Below are 21,087 nucleotides of genomic sequence, written 5' to 3'. Positions count from 1 at the left end.
GAATCAAAATAAGAAATTCCTCTGGTGTAATTTATTTATATCTTCTCTTTTGGTTGATTTGCTAAACAGTTACCTGCAAATGTGATCCCAAGAGTTCCCAGCGGATTCAAGGAAGCCAGTCGGCGATCCGGTTCATGATGTCCTGATAGTGATCTTCCGTTTGCCACTAAGCTACAAGTTTAATTTCTTTTTATCCCTGTTATTTTGGTCCGCCCTCTCCTCGCTTTCTCTGCTACTCATGTTGTAATCAATCTTTTGCTTTCCTTATAAAAAGTCTACTGATTGTCTAGTTATTTTTCTCCTTTTTCTAATTTTAAATCAAATGATAGTTCATGTTAAAACATTACAAATTGTACATATTATCCTTAAAAATATTTCTAACTGCATCCCATAGTCTGAATAAAATTGCATTGATTTTTTGTCTATCGATCTGAAATCCTTGTTTTAGGATGTAGATGTGTCAAAATGTATTCCCATGAGTATAAATATAAAAAAAATAATTCCAAATTTCAATTCAATTCCAATTATTACCCACATTCTCAACAAAAACTGTAAAGCAAAGAAATTTGTATCTGAATATAAATATGCAATTGTTTTACATCGAGGATTCCCCCTCGGTAATTTTCGAGTGGGTAGTACTACCCATACTACCTACGCATTCCGCCGGCCCTGACCGGCGCCGTCTTTGAAAAAAAATTGGTCAAATAAGAATGCATGTAAATTGATTATATTTTTTATTAAGGAATCAATTTTTTCATCAGCTCAATTGGTATAAAATACAGAAAAATATTCAGCTAAGCTTTCAGTTGAACGTCTTTTAACTACTGCCATAACATCCATCCATCAGCCATCTCGTCCACTTTGCTCACCACAGCCAGTTTACTTGAACAGTTTTGAGGTATTCATCAAGTCCCACTTGACGGGGGACCAATATTCCTCGGTTGGGCTAAGTTCTAGTATATTGTGAGGAATTATGCACTTGGACGCCATCTAAACGTTGTTGGCGTCATAACAGTACATGTCATTTTTTGCGTAATGACAGGATTCAAAATCCGACCAAAATAAGCATAGAACAATCGTGTTGTTTCAGGTAGCAGACGTTTTGCCTTTATCATATAGAAAGGTAATGCAATCACCCTAAAAATCGTCAACATAATCCTAAATTTTTTTAGACCTATAAAGGCTTAGGTAGGAGTACACCCAAAACACGAACCGTATGATTTACATTCAAAGAAGCATGATTCTAATGAGAATTTTGCATTGCAACTGGTATAATGCATATAAAGCGATATTGGTCCGGGACAAAAATGCATTAAATTGCGATTAGGCCGTATAAACATACACAAACCCACAACTGGGAATGTATTTGTGAATTCAAAGATATCGGAGTATCAGTATTAAAATGACCCGCACTTATACACATGTAAAGAACACCTTCACTCGTATACATATGCGCTCTAAAAATACTAATACACGGTCAAGGACCTCTTTCCAGCTCACTTTTCCACCAATTGCTTGCTGCATCTTGCAGAGAGCAGCACAAGGTAATCATCAAATTGATGGGGTACGGGTGATGTTTATGTGATGATTTTATCTGGGACGGGACTCGCGGATAGATGTTTACTTTTCCATTTTTCATTCGCCATACTACTCTGGGACACTCACATACGCTCTCATTATGTTTCACAGATCGCTCACAAGCCATCTCCTTCTGGCTCACACTGGTTCAAAGTGATGTTTAGCGGCCAATACATGTTCAATGTTAGTATTGCATGTGTAATGGAAGTATTGACGTATTGACGATGTGAATTTCAAATGGTATTGACGTATTGAAGCAATATCGTCAATACTGTGTATTAACAAAAATATTGCTCGTGTAAGGGCCGCTTTTGAGAGCTGGATCAATTTAACCCTTGTTTTTTCTCTATCCGCATGTCCCTTCCCAGGATATTATGATAAACTTTCAGCGTTCTCTGAACCCTCAATATGCCAACGACATGGGAGTTTTAACCACTAGACAGTCTCAAGTCAGTCAGTCTTTTTTTTAATGATTGATCAATAATTAAGCACACTATAAGCAGGAGAAAGTTAACCACATGAGAACATTGAGCTAACAAGCTAATTGAACTTTTGTTCGATAGAAGCCGTTCACGAATCATTTCTGCCATTCCTTATAGCGACAGTATTTTTAAAAGTCAGGTGATATCGTATCGTATCAGTATTGAGGTAACGTAAACTATAAGGGCAGTGATGAATTGGTTTTTCACTTTCAATCAGCAGTGGTAGTAGCTCATTTCAGTTGTTTGTACGTCATCGCATGCGAATCCAGTTAACAGCATCGCCCTGCTCAACGATCATCAAAAATTAACCTGAGCACAAATCATTTGCTTCTACTCTTCTCTGCAGTATGGAATGAGAGCGATAATTTTACTGCAAAGACCATTCGCTGCGCGAAAAAAACAATTTATATTTCACACACCATCGTGAACTGCATATGTGTTTAGTGTGGTTGGAATGAGCTGTTCGCCAACTCGCGGAAAAGCGTCACTGTGTTAGATGACATAAGTTTGTACAAACACAAAAGAGGTGTACATGTATAGTAGACCTCTCCACATTTTGAAAAAGTTTTGAAATATACATGGGTCAGCTCAAATTTTTGTTCTAGGTGTGAATTTAAGAACTTTCGCCAAAAATGGCCTCATTTGGACATGAGTTAGAGGTGTTTCCAATCAAAAATCGTGTTTTTGCTATGTTTCCATAGGAAAATCACTTACACTCTGATTTGATAGGTCCTACACGTCCACATATCATCAAAGGTTGTTCCTTACATATATCTTAACATGTTTTAACAGGTGAACGTAGCTCTAATCGCAATAGAAAATTTGTTAACTGGATTTTTATGTAGAGAAGAATACCAAAACCAAGAAAAAATACTACTAATTTTCCTTGGTTTTGATATACTTTTCTACATGAAAATCCAGTTAACAAATTTTCTACTGCGATTAGAGCTATGTTCACCTGTTAAAACATGTTAAGATATGTGTAAGGAACAACCTTTGATGATATGTGGACGTGTAGAGCTTATCAAATCAGAGTGTAAGTGATCTTCCTATGGAAACATAGCAAAAACACGATTTTTGATTGGAGACACCTCTAAATCATGTCCAAATTAAGCCATTTTTGGCGAAAGTTCTTAAATTCACGCCTAGAACAAAAATTTGAGCTGACCCATGTATATTTCAAAACTTTTTCAAAATGTGGAGAGGTCTAATGTATAGCATACACCGCTTTTTTGGCAAACTAATACTTTTAAATGCGGACAGACTATATTGTAGCGTGTATTCTCAATCAATTTATTAGATTGAGTTGTGTTGGTATAATGCGGTAGGTAAATTTGGTCTATAATGCGAACAAGGCATGATTCCAATTCAAAATATGTTCGAAAGGGTGTAATGCCTTTTTTGCATTGGGAAATTGTTTTGGGTGTATGCAACTTATATAACTCATACCCCTTTTACCGTGACGATACACTTTCTTCAACAAAATTACGCCCCTTTATTCGGCTCAACTATTTGAAGTGTTCTCTATACTTTTAAAAATTTATAGATACCCAGTTTTGAAGAAAAACTAATGAAAAACACCAAAAATTACACTTTTTACTAAGTTTTAATGGCTCAGTCTCTCTTATACTTCAAAATTTGTACTAACTGACTAACCAAACTTCTCCATTTTGATGTCCAAAAAAATAATAAAAATGCTGAAAAAATCTAAGACAGTTCATGAAGCAAATTCAAATTCAAGCATGAATTTGAAATTTTACCCAAAATCTGCCCATTTTTCGAAAAATCAAAATTTGCCACCACACTGATAATATAAATTCGTAAATATAATGAAATCGATCATGCAATGTACGAATTCATTCGTCGTTTTCTGCAACGAATTATTTTCGTGCATTGTAAATAGTAGGTTTCGTTCATTTCATGTACAAGAATAGCCGCTTGCTGAACGAAAGCTTTCGTAAATTTTACACATTTAATGTACACTGCACGAATGTTATCGTTAATAACGACATTATTTTTCGTGAATGAAACGAAATGGTTTGTTTATTTTAATAAACGTTTGTGTATATTACGAACAATCTCGTTGGTCATACGAGCTCATTTCGTTCAACTAAGAGAATTTTTCGTATTTAATAGCATATTATTTTGACATTGCTCCTGCAGAGAAAAACTCAAACAATTCATACAAAAGCATTTCGCGATGGCTCAACTGAATCCATACTTCTCCGGATTCGGGATCAACCGAAAGAGATTCAGGAAATCTACGGATACGGATACGGCTACTAAATAGTCAGACCGAAACCGTCGTGATGATCAACAATTATCTGACGTATAGCAACAATGATTCCATATTCTACCTCCATTGCACCTCTGTTGACGTTAACGGTTTGACGAATGGTGCTCGTAAATATTACAAAGACTTTCGTATATACCAGCGAACAATTCGTTTGCCTAATGAAGCCATTTCGTAATAAGCCAACGAAAGTCGTTTCGTGGTGTTCACGAAAAACTCGTAATAAAAAATAAAAGTGTTTCAATAGAACCACGAACGATTCATTATATGTACGAAAAATTCGAATATTTTATGAAAATTTTCTGTGCGAAGCTAATTCCTAGCGATTTATGAATATATTTTATCAGTGCAGTAGGGAACGTTTTAGCAAATTCACTCCGAAGAAGAAAGTGGTCCTGATACCCTAACCTTTCATTTAAGAAATGAGCCCGATGACTTTTTTAACCTGATGTCATTTTGGGACACCCTAGTAAGGGCTTAGGGAGGGGGCGGTAGTAATAGAATGCGTGAGAAATTTTTTATCGTATTTCTGTCTGCGTGGTGGATCAAAGGAATGCGGCTGGTCCAAGGGGCGGGGGGTTGAAAAGGGACGATGTATGGGTAAGGGGCGGCGGTGCAACACCCATTTGCACATTATACCTTCCATGTGAGACTCGGTTTGAGAGAATCGGTTCAATCATCACCGAAGAACCGAGGTGATTGTGGAATATTCCCAGAAGCCGGGACTTCCGGGATTGCCGATAGAGTGATCTAGACCTGTTGATCGAAGTAATTTGGTAACCATTTCAATAGATAGTCAGTCTCTGAGGTATAACGATTGAAACGGTTTATATGGCAGTTCCAGTGTGACCTTACGTAGCACTCGTAACAAGCAACGACAGCGATTGGTTGCATAAGTATAAGATTTTACACGTGCGCTTTGTTGCTAAACCAGCTCAATAATCGTTGCCATATACCTTTATGTAACGAATTATGTTGCTGAAACTGCTAGTCAACAACCGGTGTTGCTCGGGTACTAACCAGCCTGTAACTCCGGAACCAAAAGTCAGGTCGGAATGAGCAGTCATGTTGTATCTTTTCTTTGAAATAAAGTTTGTAAAAATGGGCCGAGAATTCGCTGGTAAATAAGTGTAGTATTAGCTTAGGAACTTCACGAATTCCCCGGAGGCATCATGAACCGTCATAGGTGGCCAATGTGGTCAAAGCTGCTTTGATTGATTATTAGTCCAGACCCGTAAACTAGAGTAATGTTACACCCATTTTAATAGGTTTTGCATCATTTGGACATCATGGTTGTACCAGTTTTATGGGAATTTTCTGTGCGACCGCACTTTTCAACCCGTAACTCCGGAACCGGAAGTCGGATCAACAAAAAAATCAATATGGGAGCATTATACCTTTCAGATAAAACTAAGTTTGTGGAAATCGGTTCAGCCATCTCTGAGAAAATTGTGTGAGTTTAAATGACACACACACACATACATACACACACAGACATTTTCCGATCTCGATGAACTGAATCGAATGGCACATGACACTCGGCCCTACGGGCCTCAGTTAAAATGTCGATTTTTACAGCGATTGCATTGCCTCTCGTTATATGAGAAAAGCAAATTACTGAATCCGTTGAAATTTCTTTTTTGTTTTTTAACTACATGACTAGAAAAATTCACATTTTTTATTTAACACCCGTTATTCTCCTATTTCCAATGTTAAAGAAGATTTTCAATATGCATACCACTAAATAAACTAAAACATTCTAGTCACGTCGAACTCCTATCGCTCCAACCAAGCACATTTTATTGATTGGCGCGAAGTTGTTGAATACACTAATCTTGAAAGAGATGTTAAGAAATCACGCGTCCGTACCGATTCGCACGTATGCAACGTGCCCAACACTATGCAGAACTTTAAGAAAGCCTCCGCCTGACCGTCTCTCTAGGAAATAGATCCCGCCAGACTTTCGGATAGTTCGCTTTTTCGTGCCACATTCTCTCGCAGGAGTTTTGGCAATATTCCAAAATTTAAACAGTCCTTCCAACCTGGCAAGACGGTATCAGACGGTAGAAAATAGGAAAAAGCTGTCGGGCTGGTTTTAGCATTATGCTAGCTGCGGAAAATATTTGTTATGCATACCATGTTGAACTATTGCCACAGATAATAAATAAATATGTTTCCGACAGTGGCAGCAAATAATGTTGTATTCTGTATATACTTCGTTTGTACAGAGAAGTTGCTGTAGCAGAGGAGCGTTGATTGCCTCCATTTTTCGCTTTGCTGTGCGCGTTTTTTCATCACTTGGGGTTTATTTGGTGCAATTTATTGAGATAAAGATTTATCGAATGAATAATATTAATGTTTGGAAATGGTGTTTGCTTTGCCGGTTGAGCTAATCTTGTAACTGAAAATCCTGATAGGATTCTGTGTTCATACGAGCACAATTCTTTTTCTCGATACACATTGAGCTGGAGCTAGAACAGGAAACTGGAAACCATAGGGAAATAGAAACTCTAATGTGGTCCTATTTAAAAATTGTGTCAATTGTGAGGTGCACTATAGCATGCATTTCAGATGACACACGTTGCCAGGAAGTCATCGAATCTTACGAATCCATTGTATAGTATGTATAGATGAACAATCACGTCACGGCAACGGTGAACAATTGTCTACCAACGCCATTCCAGCACTGAAGCAGTGACTAGGCGAACGAGAGTGACGTGGAAAATCGAATCAATTTGCTATTTGCTAGGTACCGTTTTCCACACCACAGAGGAACAGGAAAAACTCGCGCCTTGCTCTGATGGAGATAATAACAATCACGACGGCAGGCAATGGAACTAATAATGCTATAGTCCCACTGCCGACGATTAATGGGGTTAGGTTGATGTTCATGTCGAGTAGTAGTATCTCATTTGTAGAAATGAGGTAGACTGGGTTGATCCAGCAACATACGGTGGTAACTAATGCCTGACACAGACTGATGCGAGTTAATCAAGCCAATATCTTTGAAGCGGGGAAATAATTGTTTTGTTCTCATTTTTTTAGTCACAATCATCCAACAGTTATGAGTCTTAATCACGATCAAACATAACCCATAAATAAGGATTTGCTAACGGCCCCAATTTGTCAACAAAACGAAACGTATTCATATCTGGAGCTTTCACTGTCTCTGCTCATTTTATCTGGCATCTTGAATAAATTGTCCTATTTAAAACATAGTTTGTCACATCCGCACTACAGCTTTACTTTCGGATGCAATTTCCCCCACAAACACGTTCTCTTCCGTTCACCCAGAAAAAAATGTCCCCTGTCTAGAACCAGCATCCTCCTATAGTCGGTGGACTCAGACTAGGGTTGTGAGATTTTTGAGAAATTGGGTTGAAGAGACGACCAGTCGGGATGGTTGGTTAAAAAAAGAAAGCCCCTTTTCCTCCGATCCCCACAGCCGGACACGGGAATGAAATGTAAGTTTCCGTTCTCACAAAACCAGTATCCCCAAGGAAAACCATATTTATATTGTCAGCACGTTCGTTCGTCCCCAGTTCGGTGTTGGGTTCTGTAACTGGTAGCGGGTATTTGTCACTGGATTACGTGTATGTTCCGAACTTTCTCCTAATGATGTTTGTTTGTCTCTCAGATGAGGCGAACTGCAGAAATGTGCAGTTGAATCCCTCCCCCTAGTGCAGCTTCGCTTACAATCAAGTTTGATGGTGAGCTTCTCCCCTGACAGTACTAGTTATTTGGGTGAGCAATAGGTCAGCTAGTTTTCTTCGTACATCTGCGGCAACGTTAGTTGATACGACTTGTTTGTCGTCAGTCAAGGAAATACTGAGTTCTGTACTTTTTTGGCATATACATTGTCCAAGTCATGCGGATTTTCAATTTCCCGATAATATAAATGTATCATTCGATTCTGAAGGAAGTGGAAAAATGTCAAGTTTTTTAGCATAGAGAAAAATAAAGACATAAGCGTTCCACCAATACAGTTGAAACAGAATTATTTTATGAGAGCTAATATTAGAACTTATGCATTCTGTTAACCCCCTCATGGTCATGTTATTAATAGACGAAAACGTTAATGTATAGCTAGACGGCTGACATAACTCTTAGTTTGGCCACGTTTTGCTCACAAGAACTCGTAAAGCTAATGGCTGAGATTATTACTTATTGTTTAAGCACTAACAGTTATTGGTATCATCCGTAGAACTGTAATTCTAATTAGTCTGATCATTTTCCGCTGGAGCATTCCTGCCAGAGATAAGCTAACGACGATAAATGAAAATTGTATACCAACCGAGGTATTTCTGAAGTGCTTTTGGTCCCAGTCCATATGTTGATGGGCCGATACCTCGGATCCAGATTGGAGTGATAAAATAAATGATCTCCTTCGGGCCACCCCTGATTCGATTCCAAGTCTAACCAGGAGTGCCTGCTCCAAATTTGAGCCCAATCAGACAAGTATAGCTATCGAACTAACATTTTCGAAATATCAATTACACGAAGAAAGTCCCCTAGCTTGCATTTTAACCACTAGGTGGCACTGTATGCATCAGTTTATCACTGCAAGTGAAAATAAGAAATATCATTTTATTGTCTACAAATGGTTGTGAAAATTTGGGGAACGATTGGTGGCTTCCCGGACTCGTGCAATCGTGCATTGCATTTAAAGTTTGTTTGGAAATTAGTATGGGAAACCCTTCTTTGAATCTCTGCTCATACAGTTTACTATTTTGCTCTAATAAAAAGATTCCTTAAGTAAATTGTAAAGAATGTTGTTAACAACTTTGTCGAAAACTATGAAAATATTATTACGATCTTCAGATAAAAGAATCAAATTAATCACACAAAATGTAGAGTAAGGTGGGGCAAATCCGACCGTTGGGTAAACCCGACCCCCCTCTGTTACCGAAAATCAGAAGCACTACGCGAACTAATATCAATGCTGTCGTGTAGAGCATCGAAAATAATCATAATGGTGGTATGACAGCATTTCATCAGTCTACATTGAGATGCTCAAACGACAAAAGGTGTGTTTTTAGAACTTTTGATTTGACTTTTGTGCGTCATTGACTACAGGATATTTCTGATTGTGATTGCATAATAAATTTAAGTGAATTTAAATTCTTTGATTAAAGTCCTACAAAGTGCATAGAAGGAATTAGTTCAACCTTTTTCATATTTTTGCCTTTCTCATATAGAAAGGTTATGCAATCACTCTGAAAAACGTCAACCTAATCCCGGCCCGGAGGGCCGGGTGTCATATCCCATTCGAATCAGTTCGTCGAGATCGGAAAAAGTCTGTATGTGTGTGTGTATGTATGTATGTGTGTGTGTATGTGTGTGTGTATGTGTGTGTATGTGTGTGTGTATGTGTGTGTGTGTGTATGTATGTGCGTATGTGTCAAATAATGTCACTCATTTTTCTCAGAGATGGCTGGACCGATTTGCCCAAACTTAGTCTCAAATGAAAGGTGCAACCTTCCCATCGGCTGCTATTGAATTTTGGATCGATCGGAATTCTGGTTCCGGAATTACGGGTTTCAGAGTACGGCCACACAGAAATTTCTCATATAAACTATAGGAAAAATTAAAAATAGAATTTTTATTTTTGATGCTAAATGTGTTCAAGGTGCATGAAACGTCGAGATTTGATGCAAACTCGAAAAAAAATTTGACTACGATTCACTTTTTTGGATTTTGGCACATTTTTGCCTTTCTCATATAGAAAGATTATGCAATCACTCTGAAAAACGTCAACCTAATCCCGGCCAAATTTTTTTTTCGACTCGTTTAGGGTTTCTGGATTTTAACAGAGGCGTAGTTGATGGTTTACGGAGAGGGGTTACACCCCCCCCCCTCTACTGTTCGCGCCCCTCCTTTAAAAATCTCCTTAAATCACCCCTCAGACCACCACCCCATCCAGCCCTCATACCCCTCCCTTTCAACCCCGTCATCTTTAAACCACCACTGTATCACAAAGCATAATAATTTAAGCTGGGGAGTCGTTCGTTCATGGGACTTTCGCCTTCTTCACATACCCAGCCCCGCATGACAAAATGAGTTAGCAAGCAGATAACATTGATCTAATGCTGATTAGGCTAATGGAGTATGATATTTTTTTGTTTCAAGTGTTTCACCGTCGACACGTAGCTCATCAAGTTCGTGGCTGGCATGCCATTGTGTATAAGTGCAAAGTGTACTAAGAATGTAATGGACATTTCCACAATTATGTTGAACATAAAAAGCCTCCGTGCCATAGTTTAGAGAAATGAGAAAGGCACAATTGCACCGCTAGGTGGATTAAAACAGGTTTTTTTAATTGCGACCGCTTTTTTGCTAAGAAAAATTTTATTTTTCTGATTGGAATATATTTTTATTGTTATTATTTATTATTTTTATGCAAAATGGTTCATAATTACACTGCAGCTTTAGCTGCACTAAATCAACCAAAAACATAGGGGGTCGGGTTTACCCCACCATTTTTGAAAACAACAAAAATGATTATTTTTGTAAAACGCTTGTATCACAAGATATTCCCAAAATCCAAATAAAATGCTATATATAGAAAGTTGCCCAGGAGATTATCCTTTAATTTGATATATAAAACGACTTGATCCGATGTTAAATGAGCATTTTACAGCCAAAACCATTTACTAGGTCGGATTTGCCCCACCTTACCCTATTGTTTCTGTCAAAACTGCAAATATACTACACGGAAAAAATCCACTCATAAATTCATGAAAAAAATCACTATTTCGAGAACTGAACGACTTACTAAAATTCTGACCAAGTTCCTGTAATTGTGAATAATAAACCTCGTGTTCATGAAACAATTTGTGTTTTCAAAACACTAGTTCAACTTCAATGTTTGGCTGAGTTACTGAGGTTATTCTCTGGACATGTTTAATTTTTGTTACGATTCTTGTTCATAACTTGGGGATACACTGGCTTGTATGAACTATACCAACTAAAAGAATCGACAGTTAAACGATGCTCATAATTTTAGGAGCTTTGTCGCAATCTTCGAAATTTCTCATCGCGATACCGTGATATTTTATTCATGAGTTTACTATCGGATTTTTCTGGCAAAGTAGCGCGATCTATGTTCATGATTTCAGGACTTTAGTCACGATTTTCGTAAATTATATTCACGTTATTTCGACATTTTATTTACGAGTTTCGCATCACATTTTTCTGGCAAAGAAGTGTGATTTATGTTTCATGATCTCTGTCACGATTCTCGCAATTTATACCCACGTTATCGCGCGTATAAATCTCTCACCTTTGAATTTGACACGTGAAGTAATGTACTCATGTTCATGATATCAGCAATTTTGTCACGTTACTCCGAGTGAAAAATTCGAAAGTAATGCAAAAGTAGCATATCACTATATGGCGAAGGGAAATTACGACTATATTTATCTTCCCCTTATCGTGATATGCTACATTTTAATTACTATCTGATTTTTTACTCGAAGTAACGTGACAATATGAACTGGATCATAAAAGTGTGACTCATCGCGATATGACGAACACGATTTGTGGCTCTATAATGGATTTTTGGTGCTCAGCGCAGCTTACTGGTCACTAGCGGCTTTACATATCTTTATAATATTTCATGAAGAAACACATTTTTTCTAAAATAGTTCACGTAAAAATTTCATGATCGTGTGTAAAACTGCATGAAATTGAAAATGATGAGATATATCTTTTAAATGTCACAAGCACTCGAAATAGATCGTGAATCATGTACTAGGAATCATGAACCAGTTCACGAATTCATGAATAATGTTTTATGATTTTGTTAACTTTTTCACGAACACGAAGTGTCAGTCGTGACTTTTACTATTATACTAGAATTCATGAACCAGTTCACGAATACATGCATAGTATTATGTAATTTAATGAGCTATTTAACGAACACTAATGGCGAGTCGTGACTAATTCGCTAGGAATTATGAATCAGTTCACATATACATGAATAATGTTATGATTTTGTGTACTATTTCACGAGTACGGTTATTGAATCGTGATTTTAATAATAAACATGAACTACAGACTAGATTAAGAAATTATCATTAGGACCCCACTGTGTCTGTTGATATTAACTATAAATAAAATAAAATGAATACACAACGATAATTGGATGGATTCACGAATAATATTCCGAGTTTCGTAAAATAGTTTACTAGAGAATAAGTTATGATTTTGTGACCAAAACCAGATCATGTTCAAGATGTAATAAATCTTGAATCAGTTCCTATCGTATAGTCGAACTCTAAATCTCCTAAATCGATTAATAAAAGCGGTTATCTGAGTGATGTTCTTGAAGTTGTAAACTAGCTCACGTACAGAAAATTGATTTGGTTATGGTATTTTGGAAACCGTGACTGAAGTTCACAAACAACAACAAATATCTCCACCAATAAAAATGTTATGCAGACGCTACTGATAGGAAATTGAACATAATTTTGAAACACATAATTTTTGTTCATGGTTCTGTTTTCGTAATGCAACAACGTGATTATATATATTGATGGAGAGTGACTAAAAGGTGGCGACCGGTTACATCTTTACGTTAGGAAATGGTAGAAACAATTCAGAGAAGACAATTGATGCTTCTGTCTATTCTGTATTAACCTCTCAAATATTACGAAGATCTCAACTGTATAGCGAGTTTTTCCTAAAAATGTAAGCAAAAAGCGTACTCACACGTGTCATAGGTGTGTATTGATAACAATATTGGTATGGCGTGTCATAATCGTGCATGAAAAATTTTGCATGCAAATAAAGCATCAATTATTAACTTTTATTCATATCTTTGGCTTAATTTGGTCAATAAACAATCGGTTAACTGAATTTTGAGGGGAATGAGTCAGGGAATCTAGAAAAATAGTAATTTTTGGCTACAGTGTTGTCAAATATGCTATATTCCAGTATAATACTTAGGTTGCGTTTTTCTCTCAATTCGCGCATTTTCATTTTGAAAATGATTACGCCTTGTATTTCTCAGACAGTTTTCCATAGAAAAACATCTAATACATCAAGATAACTCGTGCCATTTCACAGACACTGTCATTTTAAGTGAAAATCACGGAATTTCTCAGAACGTTTCTCGCTATATCCCAGTAACCAAGCAGACTATCAAAATTCTGTAAACGCCACCTTGTAGAGATTTTTTAGACAAGTAATTTGGCATATCTAACTCAGTTTACTCCAAAATGGCGTTTGTCATAAGATAGCACAACTGCGACGATCTGTTCTCTTCCATTTCCAACGTAGAGCACAGAAGACTGTTATTTGTTTGATCCCGTTGATTTGAAACACGGCACAACAATACTTAAAGTTTGAAACATGTCTCCGGAAATACACTGTGATATAGCTTGCACCCATGTATCCCCAATGCACTTCAGAGTGCTCAGTTCGCCATGAAAAGTTCACCAAACGCTATTGAGGATATGATACTCACAAATATATGAAATATATTTCGGTTTTTGGCCAAGCACAACATATATAAATCCTTAAGGTAAAATAGTAAAAGTATGTATTTACCGAGGAATTTTTGATGAAATGTTCATCTGACTGTAATGCAACAGTCTGCGTTTTGGCTCATATAAATGTCGAATTTTGATTGCATTAATCGTAATTTTAAGCGGTCAGTAATCATAAAAAAACTCAACAAAACTACCGACTGTAAAAATATTATTAGAAAATTTTCATTCTCTGCAAAGTTACAATCTAAACAAACTTTTTTGAAGACTTCAACATTTATCGCAATATTTATTAAAGTCTCCAAAAATAAGTTTTCACAATATTTTAATATATACATAATATTTCTGAATTAAGTATCCCGATATCACTAACCGTTTTCTTTGTGATAAATTCGTGTACAAACAAGCATTTCAAGCACTTTTGAATAATAGAAAAATAATGAATTTGATAAATTATTTCGTATTAATTCCATCTCTGCACAGACTCCTAATAGTGTTACCAAAAAAGTGCCGAAATGTACTTAATGAAAGGACAATGTATCTCTGCCATTCATGCGATTGATATTTCCCTCTGGATTCAATTATTGTCTAGGAATAACAAATCGAAATATGCTAGTTTAGGATTAAAACACATAAATGAGCTATTTTTGTAAATGACAAGTTTAAATGAACTCAGTATTTATAAATTATAAATTATAAACAAACTATGAAATTATAAAATAAAATAAAAATTAGAATGTGGAATAGAATGGAATGGAAGTACCGGCAGGCTTATTGCTACTTTATGTAACCACTTTTCCAAAAACTTGTAAACAAACTTTCAAAAAGACGAATTTTGCGCTAAATCGTATGCAGAGTTGGCAGCACCCTCTCAGATTTTAATGACATTTTTTGTACATAAAGACTTTGTCACAAAAAGCCACTTTGCATACTTTGTTTTTCCAAAAATGATCTAGACTGTCTTTTGAAAAAACTTTTTTACCAATTTTTTTTTCAAATGGCTATAGTCTAAAAATGACAAGTCCTACAAAAAAATGTTAAAGAAGTGATTTTCACTTCTTAATTTAAAGTCGATTTACAAAAAAAAAACCATTTTTGATTTTGATGAAATTTTGTTCCAAGATAGGTAATTATGTTTCCTACTAACGTCAAAAATTGAAGTTTGGCACTTTTAAGGAAAAAAGTTTTTTAAAAAAAACTTTTCCTTGACCAAACTATTTTTTTTTCTTCTTTAGTGTATTTTTATCTAAAACTATATCAATGAAAGCCATAATCATCTCAGAGTCCAATAAAACTTGGTTTGTGAGAAGATGTAGTCTAATTTAGCAACAAAGCATATTTTTATTAAGGGGTTAAGTACTTTTTCATTTTTCATAAGATCGAAATTTTTTTTATTACTTTTAAAGTACAACTCCTTGAGAATGTTTTCCCAAATTTTTATAGAGATCGGAGAAATAGATTGAAAGTTACAGTGTTTCCAAGCGCGCTTCGTCTACCAAGAGCAGTGGTAAATTGAAATTTATCACGAAATGTAGTTTTACTAAAAATGGTTTTTCCGCGATCACGTTTGCCGAAAAATTACTGAATCAATTTTTTTACTTTTTTCAATTGATCGTAATTAATTTTTCACGTACCTTAACGATTCTTTTTTCATTCATAAATTTTTGTTTCATGGATAAGAATTTTTTAATACAATTTTTAGAGCTTAAAACAACGTTTTTTTTTTTACTAAAAACGTTCTCGAATGCAGGAAAAAATTATTTTTATTCAACTAATCGTTAAGGTACGAGGAATACTCATATACTAATGGAATTTTTTGAGTTTTGGGATTTTAGATAATCTATTGGTCTTCAATCGTGATCACCGCAAACCTCTTAAATAAAAACGGTTTACGGGGAAAAGCCATAACTCCACCAATTATCAAAATATTTTTATAAACTTATGCTTGTTTATTTCACTGAAAAATGTACTACCAAAATATTATAAGTTTGATGTAATGAAATAATTGCTTTATTCATTTACGTAAATTCAAACTTTCTTGACATTTTTATCATTAAAAGGTATGTAACCCCTGTCGTAATTCTCCAAATTTGCCTCCATTTTTTCTTCGCTGAAATTACCCGGAAAACATGCGTGACTTTATCGCCCAAATTTAGTCGAATGAATGATCACTTCATCGCAACGCTTCGAATTCGAAGCGCCAAGTCAAGGTAGTATTGGTAAATTGTCTGTCAATACACTACCTGCGCTTGCAAGCTGTCAAAGTATTGGTGTAATCCAGTAAGCAGGGTTGAACTTAAATAGAACTTATTACACGCTAAATGAAAATAATCTTAATTGAAATCAAATTTATTTTCATTGGAAACATTTATTCCTTATTCTTCTAATAGGTACTACAGCCCCTTAATCAAGAATCCCATTAAAAAGAGTTTATGTCATTAAACGAATATTTCATTATTACTTCTTTATTTTTTTGTTTAGTGCTGAGGAAGAATCAAAGAAAGAAAAAACCACCACAACATTATGTATTGAATTTTATATATAGCATTTGTCTTAGAATTATCTTCAAGCATGCTATTTTGTACTATTTTTATACAAGGAAAATATTTTTGGTTCATCTTTTGAATTAGAATACCTTTTCGTCTCTACTTCGCCACCAGGAATAGGCACAAAACTGTGGAATTTTTGAGTACCAGATATTGTTTTGGAGTTATTATACAGCTCTTCGAGTTCTTTTGACATTTTGTTGTGAATTTGTAGCAGAAAATTAATTTTGTGATATTTTTATCAGTTTGTTCAACTGCCCAGCTATATAACTCTCGGGGAGTTGTTATGGTATTTCCATAGTCGCGAGCAAGACTGGCTCTTTTTGCCATTCGCTTGAGAGTACCACCAATGGCATCGCAGGGTCGTTTTGCATGGGATTCTGCAACAAAATGCCATTCTGCGCTTAACTCATCCTTTGACTGGAATCTACACAAGCTTGCGAAGTTTTTCTTATTTTTGTATTGTGCTGCTGCTCCATCAGACATAAAATAAATTTTAGAACTTTATCAGTTTTGAGAAGAACAAATGAACTGCAGTCTTCAAGTCTTCCAGTCTTCTAGTCTTCTTGTCTTCCAGTTTTTTAGTATTCCAATCTTCCAGTCTTCTGATCTTCCAACCTTCCAGTCTTCCAGTCTTTATTCAAGTTTGTTATGAATATATACCAAATTCGTTACTGATACTTTTCGCATGTATCAGGCAACTAGTAGCTGGGAAAATGGAATTTGAGATGAGTATGACAATCATTGCTTTAATTTTCGATAAAAATGACTCCTACAACCTTTTTTTAGGACTTGTCATTTTTAGACTATAGCCATTTGAAAAAAAGTTGGTAAAAAAAGTTTGGCCCTTTTCAAAAGACAGTCTAGATCATTTTTAAAAAATCAAAGTATGCAAAGTGGCTTTTTGTGACAAAATCTTCATGTACAGAAAGTTTCATTAAAATCTGATAGGGTGCTTCCAACATTTGTTCGAGTTTTCGCGAAATTGGTCAAAAGTAGCCCTTGCTCATATTTAGAGATTGTTGAAACTATGACAAACAAATTTATCTTTAATTTTTCATTTTTTATTGATTATACATATAATATAGGCATTTATTTTTGACTTTATTCTTTACTATATTTTATTCTATGTACTTTGATGATTTGCTAATTTTATTTGTTGTTTTTGTTCATTTTGTTTATTAGATTCATTTTCGTACTTTATTAATTTGAATCGTTTGATCAAGAACAGAAATTTCATATGATGATTAAATTTATTGGTTTTTATGAAATTTATTCATTTAATCATTTTTATTCCTATCATTTATGAATTCATTTTAATCATTTTGTTTATTTTTTCATTGTTTATTTTGTTTATTTAAATTGTTCTTTAATTTTTTCCTTCATTTTATTTAGATGTGTTATTCTTTTTAATTTATTTTGATTTGTTGTTTTGTTTATTTTATTTATTTGATTGATTTTTCATTTCATTATTTTTTTATTTATTGATTTTATAAAATTTCCTCATATTATTCATTTTGTCCATATTGCTAATTTTATTCGCTCAATTCATTTCATTTGTTCTTTTTACTTGATTTATTTTATTCGGTTAATTAATTTTATTTGTTATATAAATTTAATCCTTAAATTCATTTGGTTGGTTTTACTCCTTATGTTTATATACTATTCATTTCCCTGTCTTCTAGCCGTGAGGTCGAATTTCGAGCATTTTTTCCAAGATGTATTGCAAAGAAACTACTCAAAATATTTTTACTATTTCTTTTACCTAGAATCCCAAATAGCTCGTGTCTGGCCATAGTAACACTTTTTAAATCAAATCTCGTAAACACACGATATACTAAAAATTTTAGAACGGAACTTGCCTACACAAACGAAAACACGACTTTTTAGAAAACGCATAATAAGATAAAAGTTTAAATAGAATATTATTAATGAAATTTTATTTTATTTATTTAATTCATTTTTATTCATTTAATTCATTCTCACTGCTAGGTGCCTTAAATGGTGTTTTTTTTGGTGTATTGTGTCACTGCTAGGTGCCTTAAATGGTGTTTTTTTTCGGTGTATTTTGTCAATAACACACTGTCACACTTACTATGCAATGATATTTACTTATTCGTCATTTCGATGTTTTGATACGCCATTTTAATAACTATGCCTTGAAAAAAACATTTGAACGAAAAAAAATTCTAGGGTGGAAATCAACATATTAATAAGGTTTAATATAAATTGAACATTGTCGATACAAAAAACCCATTTTATTCGTTAGTTGGCCTTAATACCTACTCCTTGCGTACTTTCTATAGTCAACGGTGAAAATAAAATTAATCATAACTCTTTTGTCGCAGATTTGCGCAAGATCGCACTAAGATTTCCTTAAAGTACACAAAAATTGCTACAAATTAAAGTTAGAGTAATCCGTTTCTGCCTTTTCCTTCCTATTTAAAAACCTAGTTGTATTATTGCATTATTTTCCATGAAAGGAATGAAAAACATCTTTCAACACCCCTAGTTCAAAATGCTCTGGAAAGCTTATTTCTCATACGATAATCAAGAAAATTGGAAGTATGATTCCTGAAGTGCCGTAGAATTGGGGAAAAATAATATGGAACATGAATTAAATAAAAACTTTTTGGGGGTTTTTGCCATCGCGGCATCACTGAGCCTCCTGTTTTACGAAGTTTTGATTATTATTATCTTTTCAATAACATGTTACCCAAGTCTTTTTAGCGAAAATCGGATTTTTGGCTTCACAGTACTGCGAAAAATTCCAAAATTGAGGAAAAACATTGTTTCCATTATTACCTGGGAAATGATGTAAAGAAGAATTGTGCAAAGCTTCAAAAGAATTGGTCTAGCTTCTAAGTCATAATTTACTTGTACATCACAAACCAACTTTTCGACGAGGCGCCTCGGAAGATTTACTGTCACTCGCTCAATTTTCAGTATTTTGACATGAACATTTGAGAAAGTATCGTTTAATTGTTGCATTATTGTATGGATACTGAATAAATATTCTAACACTATTTATATCGCCCCACAATTGAAAAAAAATGTTCCTTTTTACCCAAATAACCTTACCCTCCCTTCAAAGGATCGAAACGCGCATAAAAATATTTAAGAATATTCTGAAATATTGCAGCGTAGTATGGAGTCCATACACTGTTCTGCATGAAGAACTTATTGAATCAGTCCAAAAACAATTTCTCTTATATGCACTTAGTAAGCTCAATTGACCTATATTTCCTCCTCCATCATACGAGGCGTCCTGCATGTCCACCAACACTTAGAGAACACCGCGAATTTGCAATGATTTATCTTATTAACTAAATTAATTCACAATACGTGCAATCTGTATCAGTACTTTCGCAAATGAAATTTTTTTATGCATCGAGTCGTCAATGATTGCATTGAGCCAACTACCAAAATGTTTATCTCCTTCAATCAACTTTTTATTTTAAGGTTATTCGTTGAAATTTCAACGCATTCAATTCAAACTATGTGATTACATGCTACGAAAGCCGACTGCAAAATCTTTACTTCTACCAATCAATCATCGCCACGCTATTGTTAGTTAACATTCACAGTACACCGTACCCCCGTAAATCGCTACCATCTCCATTCTGCAGCATATCTCCCATCCGCATCCACAAATCCGCAGAACAAATATTGATCCTGATGGAAAATTCCAACCGAAATGCTGTTATTTTGCAGTGGCGGAAAAGGGAACCAGGCCAAATCGATATCCGCCGCCTACTTATACCAGCAAGAATAACCAGCAGGAACAAAAGTAAAATCATCCCCTAATCTCCCCTGCCTGCTTGGTGAAACGTCCTTTCTTGACACCGAGTGACTTTGGCAAAGAAAGCAAACACTTGTTAGCCTCTTTATAATTCAATGTTGATTATAATGTGTCTGTTAAAGGTAGGTGAACTGAAATCGCTTCAAGCAGGGTTTATCTCGTACAAAAATAAAATAATTTTTTTTATCTTTAGTTACTATGGTTGAAAGTAATTTTTCCTAAAAATTTATCTGTTCACTTTTAACTGTTTGAAGTGAAATATCATATTTTTATATTTTCATGGAACAACTTTTTCTAAAATATAGATTTCAACTTTAAAATATAAGAGACTTACCCAAGTTGTCTTTACTTCTTTTCAACAATAGAAAACTACTTCACTGATGTTTTTCCACTGTAACTAATCACCACCTAAATATTCGATCAATCATTATCACTTGCCAACGACTACAATGTAGCCACACTTCAAAGGGCACCAACGTTCGACTAATTAAACCTGCCCAATTACCGGCACGACTTCCGAACGTCAAATGAAGTGACATTGTTTCGCGATGCCCTGTGAGGTCCTAAACAGTCCGCCTGGAAGCGCCTACTGGATGTAATCGAATCCCTCGTCGGTCGCCGGCTGACTACCATTTCTTCCCGAACACTTGATTCCCACCCAGCTCCCGCTATTCGTGTGTATGCATGGACATATCTATGTACGATTGACCGTGGCACGTCCAGTCCATCCAGAACGCTTGTTTTTTTTTCTGTGCGCGACCGTCACCTCGTCTTCGGGTGGACAAAATTTGCTGAGCCAAGCTGTGTGCTGTTGGGTGCCTCGATCGCGATCGGTTCGAATCGGAACGGAACGATTCCATGTATGTATACTAGGGTGGGGCAATATGGTCATTTT

At 35.3% G+C, this 21,087-nt stretch overlaps 1 long non-coding RNA gene across 1 annotated transcript in view; it reads right to left on the bottom strand.

Annotated features, from left to right (window-relative positions):
• Positions 1 to 20,703, bottom strand: part of LOC131692991 (uncharacterized) — a 34,966-nt gene extending 14,263 nt beyond the window's left edge. The window contains exon 1 of the long non-coding RNA XR_009306130.1: positions 20,527 to 20,703. This is a non-coding gene — a long non-coding RNA (uncharacterized LOC131692991). The remainder of the gene's footprint in view (positions 1 to 20,526) is intronic.
• Between the last annotated feature and the right edge of the window lie 384 nt (positions 20,704 to 21,087).

This window comes from Topomyia yanbarensis, chromosome 3 (assembly GCF_030247195.1).
Source record: "Topomyia yanbarensis strain Yona2022 chromosome 3, ASM3024719v1, whole genome shotgun sequence".
NCBI lineage: Eukaryota > Metazoa > Arthropoda > Insecta > Diptera > Culicidae > Topomyia > Topomyia yanbarensis.
The sequence above is the reverse complement of the archived record's forward strand: the minus strand, read 5'-3'. Positions and strand labels throughout refer to the sequence as shown.